This window comes from Ambystoma mexicanum, chromosome 6q (assembly GCF_040938575.1).
Source record: "Ambystoma mexicanum isolate Mex_15411 chromosome 6q, UKY_AmexF1_1, whole genome shotgun sequence".
In the NCBI taxonomy this organism is placed as follows: domain Eukaryota; kingdom Metazoa; phylum Chordata; class Amphibia; order Caudata; family Ambystomatidae; genus Ambystoma; species Ambystoma mexicanum.
Genome location: NC_090937.1, coordinates 496,072,353 through 496,099,625, shown reverse-complemented (window position 1 = coordinate 496,099,625; position 27,273 = coordinate 496,072,353). Strand labels below are relative to the sequence as shown.

General features: G+C 47.6%; 1 protein-coding gene across 30 annotated transcripts in view; it reads right to left on the bottom strand.

Annotated features, from left to right (window-relative positions):
* ANK2 (ankyrin 2) overlaps nucleotides 1-27,273 on the bottom strand; it is a 1,645,279-nt gene that overhangs the window by 848,958 nt on the left and 769,048 nt on the right. The gene's annotated exons all lie outside the window — the stretch shown is intronic.

Sequence of the window (27,273 nt, the reverse complement as noted above, 5' to 3'; positions counted from 1 at the left end):
CCACGAGGCTTGCAGCACCTAGGCAGGGACAGATGGCAACCTCTTCCATGTCATGGATTCCAGGCTTAACCCTCCTAAGCCAGCAGCCTGGGAGGCTTGCAGCACCTATGCAGAGACAGATGGCAACCTCTTCCATGTCATGGATACCAGGCTGAACCCCCCCTGAGACAGGGACCCACGAGGCTTGCAGCACCTAGGCAGGGATAGATGGCAACCTCTTCCATTGTCATGGATACCTGGCCAAACCCTCCCGAGCCAGGGACCCGGGAGGCTTGCAGCACCTAGGTATGGTCAGATGGCAACCTCTTCCATGTCATGGATACAAGGCTGAACCCTCCTGGGCAAAGGACCTGGGAGGCTTGCAGCACCTAGGCAGGGACAGATTGCAACCTCTTCCATGTCATGGATACCAGGCTGAACCCTCCTTAGCCAGCAGCCTGGGGGGCTTGCAGCACCGAGGCAGGGACAGATGGCAACCTCTTCCATGTCATGGACACCAGGCCGATCCCTCCTGAGCCAGGGACCCGAGAAGCTTGCAGCACCTAGGCAGGGACAGATGGCAACCTCTTCCATGTCATGGATAGCTGGCCGAACCCTCCCGAGCCAATGACCCGGGAAGCTTGCAGCACCTAGGCAGGGACAGATGGCAACCTCTTCCATGTCATGGATACCAGGCTGGACCCTCCAGGCAGGTTTATGCCAGAGGGTTGGTCCTACTATTGCCCACCTCTTCTTCTCGCTACAAAAACAATTTGCTTTTATTCTCTGTAGCTTGCACATGTAACCTGAAATCCAGGTCGAGCCTATACCCCCGGCTGCAGCTAAGCGCCATGTCAAGCACGCTGCCCAACCCAATTCTGCCCAGGTCATTGCCACAGGGTTTGCTGGAGCAGGGTTTAGGTCCTTTCTCCAATTCCTCCTCCCCCAGACTGGATTTGCCTTGAATAAGTGACCTGAGCACACCCCTTCTTCCTTCCATTTCTCCTGAATGCTCCTCTCACACCCTGCCTCATTTTCTGGCAGTGCCACACTCATTTCATCTTACTGTATAGTCCATTGAACTGGTTTCTGTCCACCCAGCAGTATTATCTCACCCACAGCCTGTCCCTCTCTCTGAGGACACGTCTATTTAGCATGCGACACTTAAGAAAATAAATCAGCACATAAAACACGACTGTCACTGGGCCCCGCATACTCATTTATTTATTTTTATTTATTTGCACTTCTAAAGCACACTTGCAGCCCATAAGGCATCGAGGCGCTGTTACAGAAAATGCAAAGATTCAATTTACAGGGGGTGCCCAGTGGGCTCTGGATCTCAATGTTACTCTGGGTGACCATGGGGTGCCTCATGTCAATGTCCCCTTTCTGCCCCCTCCCCCCCCCCCCCGCTCCCTGTCATTGCATTACTATGGAAGTAACAATCAAAGTCTACAGAGGATGCACCTGCGGCCGGGCGTCCTCTGGAGCCGGGACTAGTGAAGACTTTGAGGCAAGGAGGTGATTGGCACTTGGAAGAGGCAGTGTGCAAAACTGGATTGGTGTTTCTCTTTCCTATCAGGACATGCTCAATGTGTGCGCATGGATTCTTCCCAGTCACCCCTCCCCGCTCCATGTGACCTGTGTGGGCCTCCAGGCTTCAGCTTGTCTCCACTGATTTTGGAGCTGCTGGGAGTCCTATTGGTGGAGTGGGGGGCTGGAGGGAGATGTCTCCATCCAACAGTATGTGGACGACACACAGTTATATCTGAACGAGTCGTCCGTTGCTGATGTCCATTAGCTGGAGCGATGACTTGCCCCCCTGAATGGCCTCACTCTCTGCAAAATGAAATCCCCTGAATGCCACGTTTATTTTAGTGTCTTCTGGTGGGTACTGTACTGTTGAGGACGGGCTAGCTGCCTGCCATGAAACTGGAATCCTACCACCCAACTTCACCGCAGGGGACAAAGTTAATAGTTTTCGATCTGGATTCATTGCCCACTGTAAGACTCATAACCAAAAAAGTGATGGGTGGAAGGGTTTGAATACATCTGAACCAATGGCACGGCTCTGGGCATCCTTCCACACCTCCATCTTGTATCTCATCTGCGCCATTGTTAAGGGGTCCAGCCAAATGCAAATCAGTCAGCTACAGCCACCAATGGGAGCAGCCCAGCCCGAACTACTAGGCCAGGTCCCATCCGCACGGAAAGACAAGCAACCCCAGAGGCCGAAACATGTCTGGGGATGCTTGTGGTCTTGTGCAGAAGGGATGTGATCTAGCAGTTCAGGCTGGACTTCCCCTTTGAGGTGGGACCAGCCCTGATTTGCATATGGTCTTTCCCCTTTTGTAATGGGTTTGCAGGCGAAAAACGATGGGCTGGAGAGTTACGCTGAGCAATGCCAGAGGTTAAGATTAATTCTAAACCTTCCAGCCATCACCTCTTTTGTTTGACTTTAAGATTCATGATCAGAAGAAATCTCAGACTGCCTTCTTCATTTCCATTTCTTCATACTTAAGGGAGTGTGACGAATCAACTTCCAGGGATGAATATCCGTTTCTAAACCATCAATCAACCCCACACCTCTAGTACACCAGAAGGGATCCGGACAGATTGGAATACAAGTAAATTATAAGACCCCCATGTCCAACTTCAGCAAGCGAGGCTGGACATACATCTGCAGACTGTCCGGCGTGGCAGCTCGGGCCAAGAATCGTTGTCTGTGTGCTGGTTGGAGGATCTGGAATGCTGGTCGGGGCATCTCGGACGGCTCTGTTGACTGCAGCTTGACAACACCAAGTGGTGCAGCCATATGCTGTTCGAGGACTCAACTGTCTCGAAATTGTCCTTTAAAAAGATGGATGCTGGATGATACTTGTGTTGCACTCCTTTTAGCTTCTTAAAAGGCTTGTGTCCTTTCAAGGCGGACCACCCAAAGCTGAAGAGCGTGTTAGCAGGCAACGGCCTGGTCCTATGTCCAGAGACTCTCTGGCACTTCCCACCTAGGAAGCTTGCTGTCAGAACCTAGCCGGGCACGCTGTGGGCTGGCTGGGTACCGGTTCTGGAGCTGCTGGAAGGGTCCTCTGAGTCCGGTATCTCCCTCTGTTCCATGAGAGATGTTCAGGGGAGGGATCTTGCTTCCCTCTTGGAATTCCTGGCCTTCCTTCACTGGCAGTAGTTGTAAGGTAGACTGTACCTTCAGCTCGGGTCCAAATGAGTCCTTCTTCTTACTCCTTGCAAAGTCTTCAGATGATCTGCTCAGTGAGGGGCTCAGCCCTCTTTTAAAGCCAAACGGGACCAGGGATTGGTGTAGGCCAAGCCTAACTTAAGTGAGCCAATCCTGGGTCTCCCCCAACAATCTTCAGTGATGCTTCAGGTCAGAATCAGAGCGCTTGTCAACAGACAGGGCAAGGATGACAACATATACTTCTAAGTCCCACTCATCTTCCTGTCTGCTGTACATCAAAGTGTCTCCCTAATTAACTCGGCCCTAGGTGGTGCTTGGCCACACCATGGGCCTCCTTTGAGTAGGGGGTTGCAGGCAAACTTTCGTCTCCTACAATTCACATAGTTCCCTGCTCTGAAGGGAGTGGTTCTAGACAGGACATTCACTGCCCTTTCATACCAAGGAGGGGTGTTAGTACCAAGTTGACACATTGCATTACAAAGAGGTGTTGGTCTCTGCCCTCCATTGTTACTTCCTGCACCCAGGCCTTCCCTGAGGCCTGCTAATTAACATTCTTAAGTATTTGCCACCACCAGCAAGGTGCAACTATTGAGATGCAAATCCATGGAGCCTTCAAATGTTAATCAGACTGCCCACGGCCAAAGGCTTTTGATGTACCCACAGCTGTCCGTTGTCAGCTACACATAACAGGGGAGGGCAGCGCTGGTAAACTGTGCCCTCCCAGAGTACATGACTATTTTTCTGCTGTGCAGTGAGCGTGGAAAATATGTGCAGGAATGGCCCCACATATTCATTCTTTTAAATAAACAAAAATCAAAAATCCCAGGTGAGCACACTCTCCCTCTGTGGATGGCCGAATTCCCTTTGAAGTGCAGTACTCTTTTTGGCCTAGGGTGCTCCAGGTCAGGCATCTCTGTGGCTGTTGACAGTCGTTAAGCTGTAATGATATTATTCCAGCTTCTGACGTATTCATCAGTGAATGCCATTTTTTTGACAGAAAGAAAGGAAACTGCATCTGATATGCAGGTCACTTGCACTGATAGCATACACAGGCACGCCACGAACATCAAAATGGTAGAATTACCCTATTCCACTGAAAGCGGTCGCTTTATGTCTTTATGATTTGGCAAAACTGCGTAAATGCGCAGGAAAACTATTGTATCACCATTTCTTTCAACATAAAATACAAGGGCAGGCCTTATATAGGAAAACACGCATGCTATTTGAATGCCTGGAACTCTCAAATCTTGATTTCTGCTGTAACATTGTTAAGTGCCCATAATTACGAAACGTTGGCCAGTCTCGTAGATATTGTCATGCTATACAGAAAAAGGTTGTCACTTTTTAAGTAAGCACACTTTTGACATGGATTCTCGATCTCCACTCTGCTCCTCACCAAGAATCAGTGCACCGTGCCATACATGCTCTACGCATGTATGCTTATGGTGTCTTGTGCCATGCTACCCGAGGTGCATGGTGGGATAGGATTTATTTTACTTACGGGCACGTCCCACAAGTCGAGGTCGGTGTTGCTTTGTCTGAACCATTACCTCTAGATTTCCCACACTGTGGTACATCATTAATAAAACCATGCGTGATGCGGTGGTGAGACTTCCACTCGGCTTAAGGAATGTACAAAACTATGGGACTGACACTGCACAAAATAACTCCTCAATTTCCCAGTGAGGAGCTATTTTTAAAAATAAATGTTTTAATTCCAATACCAAACGTGGTTTCATCCGGTCAACACCTGCCTCCACATTCCATGCCTGTGTGACCCTCTACGCTACGGTGAGGTGTATGTCATCAGCTGTAGAGCCGGGGAATCCATCCAGATCCAGCATCCCAGGAAGGTGGGAAAGAACAAGAGTCACTCTGATAACCACTGGTCCAGTCCTTTCCCGTTACCATACAATATGTGCTAGCCACACCGGCAAAAGAAAACGGTGGATAGTAATTTAAGCTAGCATTTGCTCTCCATTGAGTTGCAGGGGCCTGGTCACTCTTGCTGTGTTACTTGCGTTTGCCACAAACAACCTATTTAAAATGCAAGCTAAGAGGGCTGGGAGGATGGTCTACTTCAAACACTGGGCATTGCTGCTTTAAGAAGGGGCCCTCATCATCATCTCCAGTTGAGCCATAGAGGGCAGAAAAATACTTGCACACATAACGTAGTTTTCTTGAAAGCAAGTTCACTATTTTACTTCTATTTGAAGATATTTGACCAGTAATCTATTTAAATCGTTTTCCTTTTTAACTATCCCCAGTGATTATGTTGTTATAATGCATCACCATTCAGCGTCGCTACATGAAACCCGTTCTTCAACTCTATACTGCATATCACTGGGTATCTAGTCAATTAGTCTAAACCCATTCTATCAAATCCCATTCCATCGAAATGTTTGCATCTAAAAAATGTCCATCTAATGTATGTTTTTGGGGGGTAAAGGGTTCATTTTTGTTCAGGTCAATTTTAAAGGGTAAAACACAGGGGTTTGGGTGATGGGGGTAAGAAAAAAAAATGCATTAGATGGACATTTTCTAGATGGAAAAATTTCGATGGAATGGCATTAGATGCAATGGTTTTAGATGAAATTACCATAAACCATATCACTGCGCCTGCGTCTAGAAACAGGAGCGCAGGGTTGCAAGTTGTTTTACCTTGTAAATCCTACTCCCCTCTTCCCCTGATTTACTGACTCCTCTCTAAGATCGCCGAACACCTTACACTACACAAACCCCCCACCAGCAACCACCACAGGCCTTTAATACTCATGGGCGTAATTTTAGGGGGGACAGGGGTGTTTGTCCCCCCCAACTTTCACGGCACACCATTTTCCCCCATTCATTTGGCTGGGGCACCTTTTCCTCAGATGCCATGCCCCCCCCAACATTTTCATCAAAGTTACTCCACTGTTAGTACTCCTCCCACATCAGCAGGTAACTAGACCCATATCATTATAGTTGACCAGCTCTTCGGCTCTTCCCTGTAAATACCATACTCCCAGTTCTCTCCGGCAAACCCAAAGAAAGCAGACTGGCATTCAGGATCCGGGTACTTCCGACCTGCGCCCATCAACACCACAGGTTTCGCATCTGTCGCTCCCACTAATGACCCCTCCCTTTCTCACAGAGCGACGTACAGCGAGACCACCAAAAGTGCTACAAGTGCGCATTATAGGCCCACTTTCCTTACATAAAAGGTTCAACTGGAGATTATTCCAAGGCGGAAAAAGAAATATGCACGCGTGGGCTCAAACAGGCAGAATAAAGCATGCCGTCTCTAATACAGCCCTCTGTAAGGTGGGCACAGAAGACATGCGAAAGAACAAGCCATGAGGGGGGCGACCCCCGCAACCCCTCCCCACTCTCCCCAACATTATTTATTTACTGTACCCCATCCCTCACATATATATGCTGAGAAATGGAGGTCGAAAGAAAATACGTCGGGATCTTGGGCCGGCACAGTCAACTCGGCGCAGTAATGGTATGATCCCGTTTCCACGTAGGGCCGCCTAGGGGCCCTTCGGTCTGGACTTGTTTCTGTTCTGAGGTGTTAAGCCTTTAGAAACATTGTGTGCCACGACACACAACTACGGAAACATAACATAAGACCCCGCACATTGGGGATGCACAGAGTCATGTCATGAAGCACAAGTAGGTGCCGAGTCATTGATGAGAATACGGAGCAATTGTGTAACACCGCGCAACACCAGTAACAAGCTCTTCTTGCGCATTCGGTGCTGTTGAAATGGCTGCGAAGCTCTTGCTGACCTGTAAGTTGAGTCCAAAAGTCCAACACAAATAGAAAATCGGAATTTACATACCTGGGTAATGAAGCCCCTTTGCCCATGAAGAAGTTGCACACACCATGCAAAAGGTGCTTCCTCAGGACTCATGTGCAGCCTTTCACAGTCATGCTTTCCAGTGACCTCATTGTGTATTAAATGCGGAATGTTAAGCAGGTGACTGCTCCACTTTCCTCCTTTCTTAGTTTCCCTCCCATCTTTTTTCTCTGCCAGACACTATTATTAATATTGGCACAGAACTGGGCCATTTTCAGCAGAAGGACAAGCCAAAATGAACTGGCTCCTAGGCGCCAGCTGGCAGCCTGCACAGCCATGCACACCAGGGCAGGGAGCCGCACTCTAGCAAGCTAGTGGCCTCTGAATTATGCAGGCACCACTGGGATGAGGCCCCCCAAAAGTGAATTCAAAGCAGTGGTCCTAAAATTCGAGGATGTCGCCTCTTCCCTCAGAGACACAGTAAGTGACCAGCATCTACCCTTTAAAAATTCAACCTATTCTGCAGCCAACCACGCGGAATGCCAGAGAGCACAGAATGCTCTTCCACAAACCGAAACCTCTCCACCATTGTTAAAAAGATAATGATCTGTACCGTAATTGGTTTATTGATCTTCGAATGAAGAGGGCATTCAAATGAGCAGGAGAGGGGATGCTGATTGTCACTAGGCAGCAATGACCAGCAAATGCTGCGGACCACTCAATGAAGGGTGAGGCAGGGGCACCACTGGGTGCATTGGGACAGATCCAGGGCTAGCACCGCAGCCCTGGTCTCCTTGGTGGAAATGGTTTAAGGTCCTCTCGGTCAGCTTGCGACCCACAAAAAAAGACACTGGTCCTCTTCAGCCACTTGATGAGCCACTTCTCAGGACACTTCGGGACAGACAATTCAACAGCTCAAAAACTGAATTGATCCTCTGACCTCCAACGCATGACCTGCCGCAGCCATCTTGGGAGCCGCAGAACAAAGAATTACAACCTGCCCCGCAAGGCTGTCGCCTGAGTTCAATACTGCTGCCTCTGGGTGACCCTTCACCGCAGCATCGAGTACCTTTGCCACGTATCCCACATCTTCTCGTGCGGTAACCCACGCCACGCCCTTGCCACCTCCCACTGTAATAAGCGCATCTGCTTATTCACTGGCCACCCAGCCTCCCGCAGGACCCGCTTCCACTCATTCTGCCCACACATGGCACATCTCTAGCCCACCATGCTGCCACACAATACTATTTCTAGGACCACACCGCTCCAGGCCGAGATATTGCCGCCCACGTAAAAGCCGCCTCTCACAACGAGCTACATCTTCATTACAGTTGCTTTCACGCTGTAATTACTTCACTTTTACTTTTTATTTTATTTAAAGAAATAAAAGAAAAACGTGCAGTATTAAGAATTAAAGGGGAAACAGAAAATCATCTAAATATGCTAAAGCTAATTCAATACAACTTAGTCAAATTACTAGAAGGAAAAGAAAGAAAAAAAGGAAGTTCATGAAATAATAATGCATGTTTTCCATCAGTTACAATGAACAAAAACACAATAGTGCTTATTTAAACAACAAAGATCTCCTGCTACCCATAAGCAATAACAGTGTCAATTACAGACTTGCACACAAACACATACTAAAGACATGCGTCCATACTACCACAAGCTTCCCCTTACCACACCCCCTGTCTAACTGTGTGCGCCTCTGTATCTATTCCTTTCTATCGATAGACCGTAGTCTAGACACACCATCTCAGGGTCACACTGCACTGATACCAAGAGTAAGACCACTACGGCGGTGATAGACACAGCATAAATATATCTTCACATAACATATGATATGGTAGGTTATTTATAACGCGCTTAATACCCAGAGGTTTCTAAGCACGGACCCAGGGATCGAACCTGTGGTGCTCTGTGTCGTCTTCCTTCCAAGGAGAGCACGTTGCCGCTGAGCTATCCTCCCGAGACATAGCATAACATGCAGACATCATTAACCAGGACACTTGCTGCTCACACATTTCATACAAGCTGCATCTTTTCAGTCATTACACCAACCCATTACATGATGTAACACGTTATGTTATGTTAATAGTTTCTATACTGCACCAAACCACCACTGCAGTGATCTCAGTGCACGGAGGCTGATCTGAGAGCTGGTTTGTCATGCTCCCACCAGGGGTGTCCGGTCAAATGGTCGAAAATAAATGGTCGAATGACCATTTGATCGAATCAAAATGGTCAGAAAAAAAAGGTCGATTTTTTAAATTTATTTATTTATATATTTTGTTTAAGTTTTGGTTGCTTAAAAAATATTTTTAATTAAAAAAACAGGGGTTAGGGGGGAACCCCCCATAAAATAAAAAAATAAAATAAAAAATTCGACCTTTTTTTTCGACCATTTTACTTCGATCAAATGGTCATTCGACCATTTGGTTTTCGACCAAATGACTGGTAACCCCCACCAGGGGTGTCCAGACGTTAGCCTGCAGACGGAAAGGTAGCAACAAAAGATGGAGGACAGTAAAGAGGGGGATGCGTGGCATTGACAGAAGGGGGGGGAGTTGAAGCGTGGTGGGCACTGGGGTGTTTTGCGCTAGCATGAGGTCATGTCAGTTCTTTTAGGTGGACCGTAGAATTTATGATGTAGAAAATGTGAGTTTATTTTGCACGTGGATGAGATTCCTTGGAAAGTATTACAAGGCAGATTTGGAGAATTAAGGTGTTTGGACGCTGGCTAAAACTTGGATGCAAGAGGGGCTTGAGATTGGCTCAAGCCAGTGCAAAAATGTGTTCTGGCTTTTTTGCACTGGCCTCCTTTTAACCACAGTTCACACTCGAGAATATTAGACCTTGAACTGTCGAGCATGAGTGGCGCGTGTGACACAATAATGCATCGATTGTGAAGGAAGGCCAATGACAGTGGATAATGGAGGGAAGGAGAGGTAGGGTTAACACTTCATGCACTTGCACTAAGAGGAATGCCGCCAGGCCTAGGGCGCTAGTTATTTTTTGTTAGATCCTTTCGGAAACCTCAAGGCCTAAGAATGACTACTGAAATTCCCTTGCTCCCTTCCCGCCTTGAAGAGCTTTGAAGAACTTCACTTGTGTATAAGCGCTGGACAGATCAACAATTACAATTAAATGCCAACCCTTGTTGAAAGCCTGGCGCCCGTAAGCAGTTCTCAACATTAGACCGAGCAGTGCCGGAAGTCTCCCAATTCCACATGGAGTGGAGGAATTGGCATAATTTAACGGTTCCACAAGCTCAACCCCACTAGCGTAGGCCGAAGGCTTTCTGTAAGCAAGTACGCCAAGTGGGATAGGCAGGGTGTGGCCTGAGGGGCAAGACCCAGCCTCATTTCCCCAGGGCCCTGCATGCTGTCCGGGCAGCAGCTCAGCTGTGTTCAGACTTGTCACTGGCAAGCTGACGGCAAGGCCTCTGACTTGAAGTTCCTCCAACTCCAAGAGCCCCCATGCATAAGGTAGCACTGCTCACCTTTACTGAGTAAGTGAACATGTTCAGGCTTGGACTGGCCTATAGGGCAATGGGGCAATGCCCGAACCACAAACACAAAATGCTAGTGTGGGCCAGTATTTTATGTTCAAAGTGGACCATTTTTTTTGACCATATGGGCCAGTTTGATAAATTACTTCATCCTGCGGCTAGTAGTTTTGACCAGTAATACTGAATAAATATTCTTTAAAATGCACAATTTGCATCCCACTTTCCAAAAGCCTCCCCCTTGGGTGCTACTCAAACAGTGTCACAAAACGAATGAATTGCCATTTGCAACTGTGGGCCACTTTTTAATTGTCGTCCAAGAGAATTGTACGCCCGAGTCTGACCCTGAAAGTATTATGCATGTGTGCATAACCACAAAATTCATGCCTGTGTCACACAACCATTACAAGTAGGTGCCTCTGTCACACATGCGTTCTGTGGTGTTTCTAAGTCTTGAAAGTTGCACCATCCACAGGGCAGGATCGAACCTTGTCCCCTTTGGCGTGCGAAATATTCAACCATTCCTGACTTTTTGTCTCACACCATATTGCATTCTGGTGCTTGTAACATTGTATAGTTAATCGGTGCAGGAATGCAAAATGACATGCTCAACAATGACTGCTGCATCCATGACTGCTGCAGTCACGCCTGCTCAATACATGCCGTTCAATACATGCCTGCTACATCTATGACTGCTACATCCATGCCTGTTTAATACATGCCTGTTACATCCATGCCCGCTGCATCCACGCCTGCTGCATTCACGCCTGCTCAATCCATGCCTATTCAATACATGCCTGCTACATACATGCCTGCTGCATCCATGCCTGCTGCGTTCACGCCTGTTGCATTCACGCCTATTAAACCCATGCCTGCTCAATCCATGCCTATTCAATACATGCCTGCTGCATCCAGGCCTGCTGCAATAACGCCTGCTACATCCACGCCTGCCACACCCACACCTGCTGCATCCACACCTGCCACATATACCGTAGGGTCGCAAGAAGGAAGGCAAAGTGGGAAGGCCACATTTAACACATTTGCCAAAAGTGCAAACAGTGCCATCAGACATACACAAATAATTTATTTTAAAAAGTAGCATAAGGCATACCTTCTGCTGTATGGCTATTATCTGTAGCATCAGGTCCATTGAGCCCTCTCACATCCGTGAAGCACTTGAGGGGAGTATAGGAAGGAGGCAGCACCTATAGAGGGGCGTGATGAGCGAGCAGAAAGAGAAGTCGCGAGACTCCCAGACCTTTGGTGCTCAATGCAGTGGAGAGACCTCCGTTAGTTGTTGCGGAAGCAATGTATTACTAAACCAGACAATTCCCAACCGCAACATCAACCAGCCAGAGCCTTGTCAAAGACCTGATTGCCTTTATGCCAAGCCCCCCACACCTCCAAGGAAAAGCAGTTTTGTCCCCATTTATTTGGCTGGGGCACCTTTTCTTCAGATATCATGTCCCCCCCAACATTTTGAGCAATGTTCCTCCACTGGCCTCCGCCTGAATGAGTGAGACATGTCTGTGTTTGCTTGCCCGTTACCCGGCAAGGCCAAAGTAGCCCTTCATCCTTTTGAGATTGATCAATTGAGTGCCCTAAAGTTGGCTAGTAAAATTATTACAACGCTTAGAATCCACAGGCCCCTGGCAGGAAGCGCTATATGAATAGCTGGTAGCATTAATCATCAGAGACAATTATATGGCAAATAGTTCATAGGCAAGGCTGCTAAGGTCCCCCGCAGGGCGGCAGGGTGTGGAGTAGTGGCTGGGTGGGAAGAGTTTGGGCTCTCACAGGATCCACAAGGGTTTCAATGTTTTTAAGCTTTTGTCTGTTTGGAGGTCTGATCTTTTGGTTGCAAAGTCTCCTCGCCAAGTCTTGCTGAAAATAGCATCATGTATGGGTGGAACAGTCTGCCCATCGAATCTGCAAATATGAGGGGCAACGTAGGTTTTAAGGTTCACAGGTTAGAACCTGGAGAATCCTACTGACCTTAAATAACTCAAGGAAACGCACCCTTGTTCTGAATACACCCATGTAGAGAAGAAACACTAATATAACTTATCAGGAACACATGTTCCTACTCAAACTATAATGTTCCCAATGCTTTCATCCAATTGTGATAATGTTCTGTTTGGTGAAACCAGCATCTTCCTCGCAGCCACGGCGACGGCTGACGCCATGAAGCCGATGCATTTCAGATATAACAGTCCATCATCAGGGGCAATTCTCTCTCTATATATAGGGGTTCTGGTGAACCCTCCCATCCGCACTGTATGATAGAACAGTATCACTGTTGGATCAAAGCACTGTGGACATTATATGTTGAATAGTGTTGGATCTTCTTGATATGTCATGTTAGTGATTCTTCACTAGGTGTGTGCATTCAGAACCAGGGGCAGTGTAAGGTTCTGGTCAGTCCATAAGGGAGCACGCGTGTCTCACTGAATAGCACCACATTCTCCTCCCTACAATTCTTAGCTTCTGATCAGAGGATGCGTTTGAAGCGGTGCCCACCTTTCTAGACATCCGCCCTACCGTCTTGCCATGTTACACTACAGGTGTTCAGAAGATCAAGGAAACTATAGACTAATGATAAAGAAGGTCACTGACCAGGAGGGAGGGGTTAACACGTGGTCCCTTGTCCTTGCTCCTTTTAAACCAATCAGATATCAGTTGGGAGGTGGCAATGTAAAGACGCCGATAAGGATAAGAAACGTGCCATCTTCATGATGGCAGCAACTAGTGATGTTTGCACATTTTATTGTTTGGGAGGGGACCCAGAATGTTAGGTGGCACTTATGCCAAAGTACATGTCTACAAGTAGACTGGCATTTAGACTGCATATGCTACTACAAGTTGTAATCTAACATGTATTCTACTTTTCTATGCTGGTAGGACCGCGGCTCACGAGTGATGATGTCATGGGCGAGCCAAGAGGCGATTTTGCCTGTGGTGTCCACGTGATAAATGGTCATGCAAAGTAATGCTGCTGACTATTAAAGGATGGTTGCTTTTAATATGGTGTGCACTGAACAGCAGAATCGTGCATGGGCAACCACAGGCATGTATTTATTTATTTATTTGAATTCTCATATGTCGCGCCACACGCCTGCAGGCCTCAGGCTGCATAGTGATGTAACGTGATTTGTTCAGCATCTCATCATTTGCTCAAGTAGGGAAGCATGCACAAGCTTCAAGATGCCCTGGAAGCCCAGTGCATTGTGCCAGTGAGCATGGATGCTGAAGGCCCATGAATGTTCACATTTCTGGCAACAATACACTGGCCCCCTGCACCTCTGTGCCTCAGGTCTCGACTCTCTGAGGCCTCGGAGAAGGGAATGGCTGTGGCCAGGATTAGATGCCAACAGAGCACCCTTCCAAAGAGCAGAACATTCCCCACTCACCCCCCCGCTCCTACAATTCCAAGAAGAACCCAAGACCCACCTCTTCAAGGAGTCTCTCCTCCTCAGCACCTAGGCCATCACGTCACCCCCGCACCACCTGAGTCTCTAGACGTGGTCCACCCTCTCCTCCCTGCCACCCTGTGCAGCTGTCCCCCTGCTCTGTGCCCTACACCCGCTGTATATCTGTTCTGTTACCTCTGATGAGTGTTCCGTTGCTACTCGAAACTTGGTCCTCGCTGAATAATTATGATAATAATATGAATAATAATACCTCAGTGTAACATTTAGCATGGTCACCCCCATAGGAGCTGCAATAGCTAATACTGAGAGCCCTGCTAGCGCTATAAGGGGTGCTTGGACATGGCTAGCCTCCTGGAATGATTTGTCCTTGAAGTCTGGCAAGCATGGCAGCTTCTGCCATGTTACTAGGGTGACCAGGGGTGGTCGGGCATTGCTAAGATTAAACTAAACAATCAACTTTCTCTGCTCTTAATCGCGTGTGCGTGCAAGTCAAACATGTTTCAGATAATCAGCTAATTGCAAGTATTGAGTGAATTTGCTCTGCACATATACCAACTGCCTCACCCGAATCCCTTATCCCTCCTCCCTGCCCCCCAGGTAAAACTTTAGCCTCCATGGGCAGCGGCCAGGGCGAGTCCCCCCACTCCGCCTGCACACTCTAAGCTAAGTGGGCCTAAGGAAAGGGCTTTGAATCCGTGCCTGTCTACCAGCCTGCTGTGCCAGGCACATTCGCCCTGTATGGGGCTCGCCGGGCACACACCCATCGCGCCTTTCCAAAGGTCCCTGCAGGGAAGTACAGAGGGCAATGGCAAGACTTCAAATGCTATTTACAGGGCGTTGGGGAAGCCGAGGGGCTAGGACGAAGGAGTTGGTTACCATGGCAGCAGCGAGGAGAGACAATGCTATCCATGGAGAGCGATGGAAGCCAAAATAGATACCCTACCAGAATGCGAGGTAAAATGACGTTTTTCGCTGGCCCTTTAGTCAGTGGCAGAGCCAGAGGGTTGCGGCTGCCCTCCTTGGGTGCCCAGTGCTACCCCAGACTCCCGCTGGTGCCCTATTATCCTCCGACGACCCGCCCCCCCCCAGCACAAAAAACTACCTCCGCTACTGCCTCTAGTCTGTTTACAATAACGCGAGCATGGCCCATCCCCCTTTGCCCGGTCTGCATGTACGTCGTAAGCCATCAGCTGAGACTTCCGGCCATCACTAACCCCTTGGATGCATGCAGAGAGCTGGTGTGCTGCGCAGTGTGTAACTGTGTTCATGTACAGCAGGCCCCTTGAAGGCATGCAGGGAGCTGGGGGCGCTGGTGTTGTGTAACGGTGTTCCTGGACAGCAGGCCCCTTGGAGGCATGCGGGGAGCTGGGGCGCTGTGCGTTGAGTAACAGTGTTCCTGTACAGCAGGCCCCTTGAAGGCATGCAGGGAGCTGGGGGCGTTGGTGTTGTGTAACAGTGTTCCTGGACAGCAGGCCCCTTGAAGGCATGCAGGGAGCTGGGGGCGCTGGTGTTGTGTAACAGTGTTCCTGGATAGCAGGCCCCTTGGAGGCACGCGGGGAGCTGGGGCGCTGTGCGTTGTGTAACAGTGTTCCTGGACAGCAGGCCCCTTGGAGGCATGCAGAGAGCTGGGGGCGCTGGCGTTGTGTAACAGTGTTCCTGGACAGCAGGCCCCTTGGAGGCACGCGGGGAGCTGGGGCGCTGGCATTGTGTAACTGTGTTCCTGTACAGCAGGCCCCTTGAAGGCATGCAGGGAGCTGGGGGCGCTGGTGTTGTGTAACAGTGTTCCTGGACAGCAGGCCCCTTGGAGGCACACGGGGAGCTGGGGCGCTGTGCGCTGTGTAACAGTGTTCCTGGACAGCAGGCCCCTTGGAGGCATGCAGAGAGCTGGGGGCTCTGGCGTTGTGTAACGGTGTTCCTGGACAGCAGGCCCCTTGGAGGCACGCGGGGAGCTGGGGCGCTGGCATTGTGTAACTGTGTTCCTGTACAGAAGGCCCCTTGCAGGCATGCAGGGAGCTGGTGCGCTGGTGTTGTGTAACAGTGTTCCTGGACAGAAGGCCCCTTGGAGGCATGCGGGGAGCTGGGGCGCTGCGCGTTGTGTAACAGTGTTCCTGGACAGCAGGCCCCTTGGAGGCATGCAGAGAGCTGGGGGCGCTGGCCTTGTGTAACAGTGTTACTGGACAGAAGGCCCCTTGGAGGCATGCAAAGAGCTGGGGGCGCTGCGCGGTGTGTAACAGTGTTCCTGGACAGCAGGCCCCTTGGAGGCATGCGGGGAGCTGGGGTACTGCGCGTTGTGTAACAGTGTTCCTGGACAGCAGACCCCTTGCCCAGCAGAGTTGGAGACGCCTCCCATATATTCCTCGCCCACGCTCCTTGAACATGGGATATCAAGACGCATTCACCCTGAGGATGGGCAAAGAGATGCTTGCCACACTGTGGCAGCTACCATTTTGTCACGCTCTGTAGTCGAATTGTATGAAAAGAAGTAGTGGAACTATGCTCCCTCCTAGCAGGGCTGCCATTAGCCCCACCACGCCAGCTCGGGGGAGTCTTTTAAGGTCTCCCCTGAGCTGGCGTGGTGGGAAAGGTGCGGCAGGTGCCCTATTGAAATTAAATCTGATCCGCTCTTGGGAGCGAGCGCATTTAATAACAATAGGGCGCTGAAGCTTTTGCATCAGCACCTATTGAACAATTTTGTTTTGCTAACAGGGACGCTGCCGCCACCAAGGCCGGAATTGCCTAATAGCTCGTCCCCGCTCCTCACAAACCCCATTGCCACAAAGCCCTCCTACGCGCAATACAAACCCCATTCCTGGGTCCCGCCTTTCCCCCATTCCACCCCCACCACTGTGTAAAGGCTAAAAGAAACACAGTAAAAGAAAATTAAAAATGTATTTTAAACAACCCCCATTACCATTTTTCATTGTCCCCGAAAGCATGGACTTTACACACCCTCCTCTTTCTCATCACCCACTATTTGCACCTCTAAAGGGCCATACTGAAGATTAAAGCCACCCCTCCCACCTACCCATTAACTGCACATACAGCTGTGCCTACAGTATTTTACAATTCACTTGCTTAAATGCACAAGAAACATTCAGATTACTGCAAGATCAGGGGTATGAAGGGGTTTGGGAATGGGCTTTGTCACAAGCAGGCCACTGAAAAAATATCAGCAATCCAGCAGTTCTACGATAGCTCACTATGGGTATCTTGGTCTTTCCCATTTCTTCCCCTGGGCAGGCATATGCAGATATTTAATGACTGGGCCCTGGAATCTCATGGCCTTTTGCTAACCTCTGCTTTATATTCCAGCCAGATAACCTTTGCCACAACGCATTTCTGGCCCTGTTTAGGCACCCAACAACTTAACATAAAGCACTCTGCTTTAAGCAATGCAGCATTCTTCAGCACAACCCATTGACCCTGAAGCTGCTTGCTAAGTGTCATGTGCCTCAGCATGCCAGCAGAGTCCCCAGGAAACTGTGTAGGAATATGTTCCGTTTTGTGCATTTAAACAAACAGTTCACTATGCCTGCCAGTATCACGTCCCCAGTTATACCGTCCCACCCCACAATTCTGGGCCAAGAATATACATTGTTGTAATCAGAAATCGAAATGTATTTAAAAGAATAATGTAACTTCAAATAACTTGGTCTTCAGCTCCATCCTGGAATTCACTGCAATACTAGGTACCACAACAAATAGCCAACAAAAATGAGTTTACCTGACTATGTGAATCCAGCTATTATCAGTGCATACAAGCATTCATTCAAACAGTCATCATATAGCTATATTGTATTCTAAAAGATACTAGACATGTTAAACATTGCTGTTGCTTTTGCATTTATGTTAAACAAGTCCAAATACTGTAATGACAGCATTTCAACATAAGGTCAATTAGATTAAAGTCATGGAGAACTTTGCTTGAATAATTACATTATACTACATACAATCAAGTTAACGCCCTTGTATAAAGGTGAGGCACTGAATGTATTGGCTATGTGTAGGTCGCTTCAATGTAGATAGGGGTCAGCTTGCATTTATCTCCTGTAGGTCTGAATTCAAAGTAATGTGCTCAGTGAGCTGATTTGTTTATTCTAAACTCACATGTATATTCTGTCTGAAAATATGTGATTGCAGATTTCTCAAAACATGCATGTGCATCTTTCACTAAATATGAGTGTTACTTGCAATCGATGTGTGTGTGAGTGTGACTTTAAATATACAGCTAAGTATAGAGTTTTAAATTCACTTGTGTGTGTGTGTACTGTTTGCAATCTATTTGTGGGTGCAACTTTCGACCGATGTATACCAGCACACATTTAATGCATCTATATGTAGTTTTCAGCCTGCATGTTTTTTTGGGCTGGAGATATATTCTTCCCCAGTAACATGTACAATGTTTAAAAATCCCCTTTCCCATCCAAATTACACATGAATCTGTTTGTGCATCCACAGATAAGGGATGGCAGGGGTTTGCACTTCACATAATTCTTATTGAATAAGGAATCATTCCCTCATCATGCATTTTTGTTGCGTTAACACCTAATCTATGACTATGGCCTCCCCCGGCTGCAGTAATACAGGATAGCACCCTAGGCAATACTATTTTGCAACAACGCTATGACCCAAGATGACTCTAAACTGGCTCAAACAACTAACTATATTTTAAATAGTACTTAATTTTACAAAGGAATTTCCATATTAAAGTGGTACCAAAATGTATTCTGTTTTAAATTTCAATATAAAGTACACTGGGGTTTAAAGAAGTAACTAACTTGATGTCCCATGTAACTGGGATGATACAGGGCATGTTAAATATCAGCACCTTTCTCAAATTCTATTCCCCAGAATTCCCTGGTATTTACCTTACCAGATTTACCCTGGTCAATTTATATGGACAGTTTGGGGTTGAATGGCGTTTAATTTACCTTTTGAATGTGGTTCTGACTTTGGAGAGTCAGCTTAGGACTCAGTCAGCCTGGAATCATTCCTTCAGCAAACCCTCTCTTCAGGCAGCTTTCTGAAACCAATTTCCAAACAGACTGGTCATCCTTCTTTCATTCGACTGGTCTCCAATCTGCCAGGGGTCAAAAATACCAGCTCTGCTCTCCTACCCCCAGGTCATTCCTCAGTGCATATGTGTGTCTAACTGTATCGCACAGTGATCATTCAAGTACGTAAATGTGTACATCAATGTCCAAAGAGATGTCCAATCCCCATTGTCCATAATCATATTCCTGTATGTCCTCTGTGCATGCAATTATATAGGTTTCTAACCCCTCCCCTGCCTTATGACAGAGTTAAGGTTTTTCCAGACTCATGACACACAGAAAGGTGGGGGCAAGCACTCATATTATTAAAATGGCTATTTCGTTTTTCAGACCTAGCTCTGCTTGTGAACATAATAACATAAATATTATCAGATTTTATACAACGATGCACACATTTAGATACTTGAATGATTGCTGTGCGATACAATTTGGTGAAATTGTGCATTTTGCCATTTGTCGCTTATTCAAAACATGGCACAGTATTTATTGTTTACACAATTTGGTAGAAATTACTCCTATCTACAAAATGTAAAAATATTGTGTTGATCTGAGCTTGCATTGCGATACATCAATCAATGTAATGATTAGACATTTGATCTAAGATTTACCTCATGTTAAAGTCTATTCATATTGCCAGTGTAGAGTTGATGGTGTTTTCCTGCAGGTGGCAGTGTTGGTGCATTGCCTACACACTCTTTTTGCATGATATCAATAGGTTCAGAGTAGATGTCTTTTTCTGTGCACAGAGTTCCATAACCTTTCCCTTCACCTCTTGCTATTCGCGTTTGTGTAGTAGACCTGGAGTCTTATAGATTATGACAAGCACTTTGAATTTTGCAGTCTCAGGTTCATTAGTGACATCTGCCAGAGGGTTTATTTGTATATTCCTCTGAACATGCTTGAACATGCCACAAAGGCCTTTTTATGTAGGCTACTGATGTTTTGCTATTGTAAATACCTGAGCTTGGTAGGCCTGATAAGTAGCATATTCAAAGTTTTCTGTTCCCCTTTTGGAGTAGTTATGTGGATAACATATTTCAGGTTCACTGGGCCTTGTCTTGATGTAGATGTTTCAATTTAAACACACTTCATTCCCAAAAATGTCATCAGCTCTTTAATAAGGCAATGATTGAAGAAATGATTTGGTACTGTGAGATACTGAACTCCAGGCAGCCCTACTTCTCTCTGGCACTTAATAATACTTTTGAATGATAACAAAACATTGGAAAGGTCATTACATGTATGTACACACCTGGTTTGATCTTTCATGTTTCTATGGTCATCATGTTGCCATACAATTTCCAACAAATTACATATTTGTGACTGATGCCTCTCTCGCTCTTTGAGGAAGGCCTTTTTAAATTCACTTCTCCACGGTTGTTACGATAGGACTATTGCTTTACGGTGAGATGGGACTATTCCATTAAGTTGAGTTGAGGGTCTAACCAACTCTATCCCAGGACAGGTTCGAGAAGCACTTAGAAACCTAGGCATACAGGCTGTCTAAATAACAGACAATTTAATTTTAAGTGATTGTGAATGTTTCCTGTTTTCTGAGGGAAAGACGGGAAAGGCTTTTAGTGGAATACCCTGATTTCTGAGCACTCCCTGGTACCTGAGTTATTCGGCAAAACCATCACTTACAAGAGATCTTACTGCAGGCCAGTAGGATTCTGCAACTTACACTCACAACTCCTGACCACTAAACTTCTCCTTTAACATGCCTGCACACAAGATAGACACTACGGTGTATGCTATGTTAGTGATACAAATCACTGTATTTAATTGTTAGGAAGGCCTTTCATCAGTGTGTGACATTGCTTTCTGGTAGAGAGCGAGATGACAGTGCTTGCATTGCTTCTGGAAGACTTGCCATCCACCCTTGTGCATGCCAGGAACTGTGAAAAGGGTGTGGACTACTCAGTACTCTGCTAAATCCACAGGAAAGGGTGTGGAGTCAGCAGTTGATTGGAAGGAGATGGGAGGAAGAGGTGGGACAGATGGAAGGTAATCATCTCTGACAGGATGAGGAATATGAAGATATGCTGTGCTGATGCACAGATAAGCCGGACGAGTCCTTTACGAGCAATGTACAAAACAGTGGTGGCCAATGCATAATGAGCATTGAGGTGCAACCCTTCTCATTGTGCACCAGCCATCACTTATTCTGTGATGTACTGCACTCCATCTCACACGCACTGTGCAGCCAGAATGATTGCTTCCTGTCTGCAGGGACAAAGGGCACGCAAGCCCTCATTCGGGGTACTACCTCATCGAGAGGCTTGGAGGCAGTAAGTTGAGTAATGCGAGCATGGTCAATAGGAGGACATAAGAGCATCTACAAGGACGCCTTTCTCATTTTAGCTATGGTGGTGCTGAAGACAGGACCCAGAGAGGGAAATGTCAAACAATGTCCCTACCTCCGTCATGTTGTTGGACAGGAGGAAAAAGTGGAGGTCAGCTGAGGACCAGGTGCAGTATCACTCTGCCAGATAAGGAATATTTACAAATAGGAAACAAACTGTTTGCAGAGCGTTGTGTGAATGTGTGTGTGCTGGCAAAAAGAAAACACAAGTGTTTTTTTACGGTGTGAAATAGTGTTATTATTGGGCACAGTCAATCTGAGTGTGTTCTGACAATGACATTACTGACATTATTGGGCACAACTGTCCTGAGTGTACTTTTACAGTGGCAATACTGCTATACATTGTCACAGTAACCATTAACGTGTCTTCCTTCAGTAGCAAAAATAGCAGTAGTAGGAACAACCAACATAAGTGTTCTTACAGTGGCAATTCTGGCATATATTGTGGACGCAGAAAATGTATGGAAAATACTCCTGTGTACTGTTGTTCTCTGTGATGCCTGTTTGATTTTTTTAATGGCTTACCCTACCAAACCAATTATAAACTGTATGCCTTTTACCCAGTAAGCTGTATAATGCACCATTTAATCAATTATTTTTAAAAAATTCCAGAGGGCAGACGCAGCTCAACACCATTGGGTGGTGTAAGCTCCTCCACTGTGCTCAGTCAATGGTATTGATTTCTGGAACATGTTTGCGCCATTCCAGTTAAACAAATTCTACAGCTGCCAATAGCACATATGTAATGGTCCTTCTTATGATATGATATGATATGATATGATCTGACATTTATAATGCGCCTATACACAAATGTTTCAAGGCGCGACGAGGCAAGGGAGGGGGAACAGAGGGAAGACAGAGAACGATCTTACTAAAAGTGCAAGGGTAGGGGGGAAAGGGAAAGTGCCTGGGGGAGGGGGTAGTGCATTACATAGGATCAACAGTACAAAATAAATAGTATAAATAAAAACAATGGAAAAGTGCGGCCAGCTACTGGCAAGTGCAGGGTTGAGTACAGACATCAAGTGTCAGGAGCTGGGGGGGGACTGTAGGGATACAGAAACAGCCCCCAAGTCCTGGAGTTGCCTAGGAGGCAATGCAAGTGTGCAGCTGGCGCGGGAGGGGACCTGGGTCCGAGATCAGAGGGTAGCCATGTGACCAGTGCTGTTTCAGTCAGATGTTCATCAGGGGAGAGGAGGAGAGAAAGCAGAAGCAAAGAGGAAGGTCTTGAGGTGTTTCCGGAACCGGAGATGGTTCTCCTCACGTTTCAGGGAGGCAGGGAGGCTGTTCCAGAGGGAGGCCCCAGCCGAGGAAAGAGATCTACCACCAACTTGTTGCTTGGAGAAGCGACTGACACTGAGGGAGTTGGAGGCAGATGAGTGAAGAGCTCGAGAAGGAAGATATTTAGGAAGAGAGAGTTTAAGGTTTTGATGCCCCAGAAGGCCTTGTGGACAATGATGAAAGAACGTATTTAATGTCAGGGACGGTCCAGGGGGGCTTGATAACTTCTCTGTTGCTGCCGCTTCATATCACTGCTGCAGTTCAGGTGCTGCAGAGGAGCTTGTCTATTGTCCTTCATTAAGGGAGGAGCCAGAAGGCGTAGAGGCCAGTTCCCACCAGACTCAGTCTCACATCACTATTCTGGGCAGCGGGGAAATGATGCGGGTGTATATGCCCCTGACACCTACCCAGCACCCTGTCAGTATCAGGTGTCAGGCACAGGCCAGGTGGGCAGGGGAAGCACCAGAGTCACTAGAGCCTGGTACCCTCACCCAAAGCACCATTCCACAGCAACAGGAAATGGTGCAAATATGTACACGGCCTGCAGGCACACTGTGTGCACTTTCACTGAGAGGAAGACCACGGAGGGATGGAGAATCACACTCTACCACCATCCCTGGAAAATGTCAAGGGGAGACTAAGTGACACGATATCAGACCCACGGCTTTAGGCCAGGCAAGGGACTATTCCAGAGTCTACACGTGTACAGGTATCCTTCAGGAGGAATATTCGTGTCCGCTCAAGCTCAGTCATAAGTACGGGTCTACTCTCAGTCTAGGCAGCCTTTGCCTTGTGGCTCCAGGAGAGCGTGTCTAGCCCCCCCTCTTCTGACAAGGAAGCAGACTGCTCAATACCCAAAAAATAAGCGGGGGTCCTGGGAGTCTCTCTGCCAGACATTAGTCCTGATTACGAGAGCCTTACCCAGATTCTTTAGCTCACTATCTTTCACATAGGAGAAATATCCCAAACATATTAGTGTTTGTCTTATGAACAGACTGTATCAAAACCTGAAGCACAGTAAGACAATGGTTTCCCACCATCCACCCCACCCGTTTTCTGTTTGGGAGTGACCAGAGAGGAGTTCCAGTACCAGCTTGGGGGAGAGAGTAGCTCTGCATTGGGGGGAGCGGGAAAGGCCATCTACCCTCTGAGGGGGGCTTTCCACCCACTAAGAGTTTGCTCGAACGGCAGTGCCTCTATGCCCCATGCATTCCCTTGCAGGTGTAGCTAAATACTTGCTAAGTTATTATCCCTGTTGCAGGAACTGTTGCTTCAGAGTACTGAGCTTGTGCCACCGGTTGCGCATGTGGTAAATCCAGGTCTTCCCGCTTCCTTACAGCTGGCCTACAAGACCCTCTGTTGGGCCTGTTGTCTCCCTACTCAGGACCTCTGCATTCGAGAATAAGGAGCATCACCTGCATCATCACACACCATCACACACCGAGGTGAGGATCCCTTAAAATACTTCCAGCAGGGGTATATACCTCTTTTCCCAGCAGAGTTTGGGGTGTTTATCTTTCGACCATCCCCCACCACCACTGAGAGAGTAACAAGGCCAGTCTGGCTTATTTTAAATTTGTATTTTATTGAGGGTATTTACATAGCACAGACCTGGCCTAGGTGGAGTGGAGGCGTGCTGCAGAGCGCCACCGAGGTACCGCCACAGCAGTGCTGGTTGCAGGTGCATGCTCGGGTAGGGTGACCATATTTAACAAAAAGAAAACCGGGTCAGGTCATAGAAATAGACGTAGGACTAAAGTAAATACAAATAAAACTGTAGTCCTACTTTTATGTTGCTGGGCTGTTGCAGGCGGTCTGGTGAGGGGTGCTCACAGGCAGACTCCTCTCATTGGAGGAGAGCGCCGTTGAGGGGAAGGGGGAGGAAATGGGGGTGTGAAAAGCATTTCACGGCCCCATTCGTTCAGGAAGAGTTGCGCCAATACCCGATTTCGGGATTTCGAAATTGAGTCCCGGCAAAAAGAGGGACCGTAGCCACCCACCCATGGAAATCCCAGACGGGGTTTATAAAATCAAAAAACTCCCGGGACCCCGGGATGGAGGGTGATATCCCCGGACTGTCCCGGGAAAACTGGGACGTCTGGACACCCTATGCTCGGGTGATTGCAGAGAGCACTGGGTGCCAGGGGTTGGGAGGGGCTTTACCTAGGTAACGTGGGAGGAGTCATGAGAGTGGCAGGAAGCAGTAGTGCTGGAAGGGAGTGGACCAGGTTACAGAGAAGGGGGGCACGAACAGTGGCAGATTTAAGGCAAAGGGCCCCGTGGGCAGCACCTGTCACAGGGCCCTAGGTGGGCGGGTCATGGAGGCAGAGCTTTGGGTGGGCGGAGTTAATTGTGGTCACAGTGCACAATGGCAAACTTTTGGGTCAAAAAGCAATTTTTTATTAAGTTGTCTTCATTACAGTTACCTAGGGTTCTGACTAACTGGAAACAGCTGGTCCTCCTCAGCAGGCTTTGCTATTAATGCTAAATATTGTAAACCTAGAGAACATACGCGTCCTTGTAGCAGAAAAGTGATGTCATTCTGTTTGTGCTGGCGTTGCTGCAGCCATGCATTGCAAAACAGCAGAATTACATAGTGTTAAGCTTTTGCTGCACGGGTTGGAGAGTGAAAAACTCAGATCTGTACAAGGGTGTACTAGTATGGAATTACAGAGCCCTTGACAATTTTGTGTATCTGCGTGTACTTTAGATGCAAAACAGAGCAATGTGGAGGGTGTTAAAAAACAAACAAGAAGACAATTGATGTTTGTGACAATAGTGTGATGAGCTGCTTGTGATCGCTGCAGGACCAGATACTGTATCTGTTAGTTTATTAATTACATTTTTTCCCAAAAGATGATAGAATGCTGTGACACTCCCCAACCATACCACACGCCTATGTGTCCGATTTACAAAACGTTTCTGACGGGATTTTTCCATTGAAAAGTGCTCTCGAGGTAGATCCGTGCTTTGAAACAAGAAAAAATAAATAAATAAAATAAACTGTCCAAGCAACTCTTAACCATAGAAAAGTGGTCATTTCACGATGTAAAAGTTTGGATCATTCAAAAGTAAGGCCAAAACAACTAATAGGCCAGTGAGGTGGCATTCAAAAATGTGGATGCTGACAGCTCGTTACTTGTAGTGCACTCATGCTCCAAAGGACCACTTGTGTTCCAATTGAGCCAGTGCCTGGCATTCTGTGGAGACCCCCCACGCAGGACAGCCTGTGATTGACACAGAGGCTGATTGGAAAGATTAGAGTGTAGCGTTGTTTGCACTGGGCACTGGCTATCACCCCATTTCTCCATTTTTGTGCTGGCAGGTCTACGGCAATGTTGAATGCCCCATCCACACCTACCTCACCCAGCTCCACACCACCTCACCATAGGAAGAAAGACTGGCAGAGGGAGAGAGAGAGATTGCTGAGAGATAATGAAGGAACAGTTCTGCCTGTACAGTGGAGCCCTTGTCCACCACCCTCACCCCAGTAGATGCCTGGGCAATGGTAAGAGCTGCCGGTGGAAGTGTTATCTGAAAGAAGGGTGCTTGGCACATGTGGAAACTTGCAGACTGCATGGGACCCAGTGCCAATCCTGTACCTGTAAGTTGCAAAGGAAACTCGCACTGGCCTTGCCCATGTTTTGTATTTTGTGTCTGTCAGGAAAGGTTGCGTGGGCCCTGCTTATGCTGTACGTGCACCAATGTATGAGGGAAGCTTGCATTGGCCCTGCTTATGCTGTACGTGCACCAATATATAAGGGAATCTTGCACTGGCCTTGCTCATGCTGTACATGCACCAGTGTATGAGGGAAACTTGCACTGGCCTTGCTCATGCTGTACATGCGCCAGTGTATGAGGGAAGCTTTCATTGACCCTGCTCATGCTGTTCATGAAACAGTGTATGAGGGAAGCTTGGAGTGGCCCTGCTCATGCTGTACATGCGCCAGTGTATGAGGGAAGCTTTCATTGACCCTGCTCATGCTGTACATGCACCAATGTACGAGGGAAGCTTGCAGTGGCCCTGCTCATGCTGTACATGCACCAGTGTATGAGGGAAGCGTGCACTGGCCCTGCTCATGCTGTACATGCACCAGTGTATGAGGGAAGCGTGCACTGGCCCTGCTCATGCTGTACATGCATCAGTGTATGAGGGAAGCTTGCATTGGCCCTGCTCATGCTCTAGCTGTAACCGTTTGTTTGGAAGCTTGCTTCTGAAACCTTAGGTTATAAAGATGCAGTTCATCGTTATGCGATGGAAAGCTTGTGAATGTGGCAAGGATGACACCTAGTATGAGAAGAGGCCAGGACTCATTTGGGGTCAGCATGGGGTAGGAGAATATGGGATTGGTGGTAGAATGAGCTGGCAAAATGATCTTTCGCTTAAGCTGGCAAAAATCCCAGCACCTGCCCTGGCGATCAGCTACCACACAATAGATCCATCTGTTGCATGCTCTAACCTTTCATTAAGTAGTGCTTGGAAAAGGATGTTCACATTAAAATAACACGGTGGTCGGATGGTATATGAAGGGCCAAAGAAAGTTGTGCGGTTACATTTCAAGGACAAATATTTCATTTGGTCAAAGCAGGAGACCATGAAAAGTGGAACAAGAGCACAAGCTGGACCAGCGTTTGAGTCTGTGCCACCCGGGAATGATGGCGAAGTGTGTTCCACTCCGG